Below are 5,318 nucleotides of genomic sequence, written 5' to 3'. Positions count from 1 at the left end.
AGGCCGAGCCGCTCTGCTGTATGTGGGATCTTCCCGGACCGGGGCACGAACCCGTGTCCCCTGCATCGGCAGGCGGACTCTCAACCACTGCACCACGAGGGAAGCCCTATGATATTTTTTTAAAGTTTGCTTTTGAGGAGCATTTTGGTATATAGAACATGTAAATAATACTAGTTAATGCTGGATATATGCATGACTTAATTTGGAGAGTAGCTTTCTAAAAGACTGCAAAAACAAGTGGCTCTGAAAGATGTCTCAGGATTGTTTCTTGCAATCTGAGAAAACTTAAAAAGCTTTCGATAGTTTAATATAACTAGCAGCCTCCATCCAGTTTTCTCAACTTACTAAAATGATTTCACCTTTCCATGTATCAATATGTTTCATCTGTGTTCTAATGTTCAATTTGCAATTAAATCCTATACATGAGCTAGTATATTATCAGTCTTGAGATTTAAATACAAAATTTGCATTTTAATACTCCCCAATTTATAATCTATTAGTTGGATTTAGTTCTTCTAAGGTAGTGGTTCTAAACCTGAGTTACAGGCCCCTATTTAGGAATCTAATGAAAGCTACAGATTTTTCATTCTGTGATTAGGTATTTTGTAGTTAGGAATAAACAGCAAATTTGGGACCTGAGAGTGTCCCAAAGGCAATAGCTGCTGGGGTGTTTTTTACTTAGACAAAGTGGGAGGGGAAAAAAAGCTAATGGCATTCACTTAATTCCCTTCCCCCTGAAAGTTATTCCTTATGAATAGAAGTAGTTTTTTATTTGAACAGTTGGAAATGAGGCCCGGACACTGGCAGTTTATAAGTTCTTCAGCTGATTTCCAGTGTGTAGCCTTGATATAAACACTGACTAGTTGGTCAGTTCTCACTGATTATATTGTTCAGCTGGTGGACTTTTAAGTTGGTTCTGGTCCTGATCTGATTCTATCATCTTGTTAATGTTGGATTCAGCCTTGAATGGCTAACCCAATGACAGCATCTAAGGTAGAGCTGAATTTATAGGGAAGGAACAGTTCCTGATAGTCTCTGAAATTCCTTCATCATATCCTGTGAGATCTTGAACCTTGCAAGTAGTTCTGAAGTGGCATTTTTCACTTTAGGATCATTGGCCATCAATATTTGTCAACTGTAGGAAACATGACAGCATGAATACAATCAACTGGAAATCTTTACCGTTGTAGCTGACTTGAAATCCATTATTCTGTGTCTCAGAGCATTGATAGTTGAATTTCTATTACATATTATGATCCATAATGTATTGCATAGGTAAAATGTATTCAGTTTTGAGGGGGGCATGTCTTTTCAGCCTACTGGAAAAATGAGTTATACTTGTTCAAGATAAACAAACAACTGACCTTTTTTGCATTTCATGTAACATATAAGCCATGACGTTTTATTACAAGAATCAGGAAAAGTAGGGAATTCCCTGGCAATCCAGTGGTTAGGACTCCTTGCTCTCACTGCCGAAGGCCTGGGGTCAGTCCCTGTTCGGGGAACTAAAATCCCACAAGCCGTGTGGTGCGGCCAAAAGAAAAACGAATCAGGAAAATCCTCATGTAAGCTTCCCTGATCTGCAAGCACCTAAAGTCCGCTAATCTATAAAGCTTGTTTTCCTTTGTCAGTACTTTTTCTAGCCATTCTGAAGCCAAATTATTTATTGAGCCAGTGGATTTAGCCACCACCCACAAATTCCTAACATTTTGAATAAGTGAAAACAAAAAATGACAGTGCTTGCTGGCAAGAGAAGTACGCTTGCCCTCTCTCCTTCCCTCCTGTTTAGAAATTCTGAAATCACCAGTGTCCTTGATGTTCAACAGTGACAAAAGGAAATTTCTTAGATGGTGGACTCAGCCAATCCAAGTACTGATCCAGTGAACATTTCTTCCGGAATGAAGTGCTTTGTCTCTGACCCCTGTTCTGGGAAATTGCATTATACTGAGCCTTGTGTAGGGACCACCACTGATTTGTGGATGTGCCGGTTATCTATTTCTTGGCTCCTAAGTCCACCCTTCATTGCTCTGCTTTGTGATACAGGAGCTGTGCCCTTTAAATATTTCTCTTTTGCTTGCTGGCAAGTTTTGTTAAGCTTGTCAGAAGATGCTGAAGGGATGCTGCAGAAGAAAGGAGCTTCTCTTCCTGGTTCTTGTGTGTTTTCTTTTCGGTGTGTTTTCTTTTTTCTTGCTTTTGCAGTGTGTAGGGGCCAGTGGCATGTAGGACACCCAGTGGCACCTCAAAAGAGGGTGTTTCCCAGCAGGTCCACTGGTCCCCCTGCCAGCTTCCCAGCATGTCTTGGTGCACCAGCTGGCAACTTCCCAATAAGTCTCGGCACACCCAGTGGGGTGGTTTCCTAACTAGTTTTGTTGACAACGCCCTCCTCTCCAGCCCTGGGCTTCAGTGGGTCGCAGCCACACCCTCTCCAACAAAATCTGAATCTTGGCCTTGCAATGGAAACTTCAAAATTTGCTCCTTCGTTGGGCCCTCTGCCTCAGTCCTAGAGGTAGTGGCTGTTCCTATAGCCGCTCTTTCTGTATTCTTAAGAGCTTTCTTTACCCTTAGTAATTAATCCCCTGTTGCTTGTTAGTAATTCTTTATATAAAATTTTCCTTGTTCAAATTACTCTGTGTTTTCTGTATCCCCCCTGACTGATACAGTGGATTAAGATACCAGTCATAAGGGAGCCACTTCATTAGTTTGGTTGATAACCCCTGATGTAGTCTGGTATAAAGGACTCAACCCAGTAAGTTTGTTGAGAATTATGTAAGTGAATCAGACTGGCCCCTTCTAGAATTTTGACTGAGAGCTTAAGAATTGTCCAGTCCTTAGAAGAATGGACAAGACTTGTATAGCTGTGATATGAAGAGGCTCATGTGAAAGAGATACCACGATAAATAACTATCCTGAAGCTGCCTCACTTCTTGCTGGCTTTCTAGTGTTTTTTTGTTTTCCAGTATGGTCAGTGGGTATTCTTGCAATTTCTCTGTTTCTCATAAGATAGCCTGAGTTTCTCTTCCTTGAAACCAGGAGCCTAACTCTAGTTTGTTTTATTGTAACCACCAGGGATCCCTGATCCGTGAAGGTCTTCCTGTCAATTTCCTTGACATTTAATTCTTATCTGTCTGCGATCGGCACCAGTCAGAAAATGTCATCTACTTGACTAGAGTTGGCAAGGAAGTCAAAAAAGAAGTCCTAGGTACAATTCCTTTTCCTTGGTAGAAATGGTCTCCCCAAAAGCAAAAGGGGGAGGGTACAGGTATAGTGGAAGAATGTAGTATGAATGAGGACAACCATCTCATAGTGTCCAGTCTTTCTGGACAATCAAGTCTACTCTGTATTCCTTCTATATCACTAAACAATTCTTTTTATTTCCCCTACAATGGGTATTTCAAATCTTCACTAGTTTCTTAAGTCCCCTACTCCACCTCCATACTCATACTCACTTCACGTAGAGACTATCAAGTGAAAAGTCCCTATACTTGCTTCCTTGTCTTCCCCAAACTATAAGATTAGCTGCAGTCACATCGATCCCATTTTCCTTCTTACTTCTCTCTCTTTATCCTTCTGTTAAATGTTGCAAATTCTGCCCTAAGCTTATACCTTATTCGTTCATTCGTGTGGCAGAGACTGCCCACTGTTAAGTCTCCATTCTTCCCTTCTTCCATAGCAATACAATTTTTTTTTTTTTTTGCCGTCCGCGCGCGGGCCTCTCACTGTTGTGGCCTCTCCCATTGCGGAGCACAGGCTCCGGACGCGCAGGCTCAGCGGCCATGGCTCACGGGCCCAGCCGCTCCACGGCATGTGGGATCTTCCCGGACCGGGGCACGAACCCGCGTCCCCTGCATCGGCAGGCGGACTCTCAACCACTGCGCCACCAGGGAAGCCTAGCAATAGAATTTTTTGACTCTGTATGCCTTTTTTTTTTTTCCTTTCAGCTCAGTTGACATAGCCATGAGACCAACAGGATGTAAGTGGCAGAAGGAACCTTTCTTAAGAGCTTACTGGCATATAGTTCATCTTTTCTTTTCCCTCTCCCCTTACTGAATTCTGCTGCTTAGAAATTTGATATGATACCTGGAGCTTTATCTTGGATAAATAAAAAGAAAACCTCATTCTAGAGATGACCAACTAAAGAATTGAAAGGAGCCTGGGTCTCTGACTCCATGGACTAGAATTGCCATACACTCCTGGATGCTCTGCTCCAATATTTTATATCAGAAAGAAACTTCCGTTTAAGCCACTTTCTTTATAGGTTTTCTGTCACTCTCAGCGAAACAAATCCTAGCGTTACAGATTTGAAATCTGGAATTGTATAATAAGTAACAAAAACTAAAATATTTAACGTTAGCTTAGTAAAGGAGGTTAGATGTCAAGAAACATGGACACAGGTATTGTGGGTTAGAAAGCTGATGACTTGTTATACAGCATCCTAACATTTTCTCTCTTTCATTCCAACCCTTTGTCTTTATCTTTTTATTTTTAACTTTTTTAAAAATTTATTTATTTTTGGCTGAGTTGGGTCTTCGTTGCTGCACGTGGGCTTTCTCTAGTTGCGGTGAGTGTCGGCTGCTCTTCATTGCGGTGCGCAAGCTTCTCATCGCAGTGGCTTCTCGTTGCAGAGCACGGGCTCTAGGCTTGCGGGCTTCAGTAGCTGTGGCTCACAGGCTCCAGAGCGCAGGCTCAGTGGTTGTGGCGCACGGGCTTAGTTGCTCCACGGCATGTGGGATCTTCCCGGACCAAGGATCAAACCCATGACCCCTGCATTGGCAGGTGGACACCCAACCACTGCGCCACCAGGGACGTCCTTGTCTTTATCTTTCATTTTTCAGCCCTTCTCTTGGACTTTGGATGATTGACTAATCTTGATTTTCCTAGTATTACCCCATTAGTACACTAAGAATGTTTAAACACTCACTCATATTATTATTTTTTTAATTTTAAACTTGATTTTATTTATTTATTTTTTGGCCACGCCATGCAGTTTGCAGGATCTTAGTTCCCCAACCAGGGATTGAACTTGGTCCCAGCAGTGAAAGCACTGAGTCCTAGCCACTGGACCACCAGGGAATTCCCTAAACAGACTCACTCTTATAACTGCTTCACCTCTTCATCGTCTTAGCTCCGTACCCCTCAGGACCAAAACGCAAGTATTTACTGCTTTGCGGAATCCCATTCCTGAAAGGAGAATTTCAGAAAGTTGGTAAACTTAGTAATTCAAAATTTTAAAGTAAATTTATATTACAAAACAACTGCTTTATATGCATTGTTTCCCCATGGAATGGCTCAGCAATAACACATAACCTGTTTGACAACAA

Source organism: Physeter macrocephalus, chromosome 4 (genome assembly GCF_002837175.3).
Source record: "Physeter macrocephalus isolate SW-GA chromosome 4, ASM283717v5, whole genome shotgun sequence".
Lineage (NCBI taxonomy): Eukaryota > Metazoa > Chordata > Mammalia > Artiodactyla > Physeteridae > Physeter > Physeter macrocephalus.
This window is presented reverse-complemented; position numbering follows the sequence as displayed.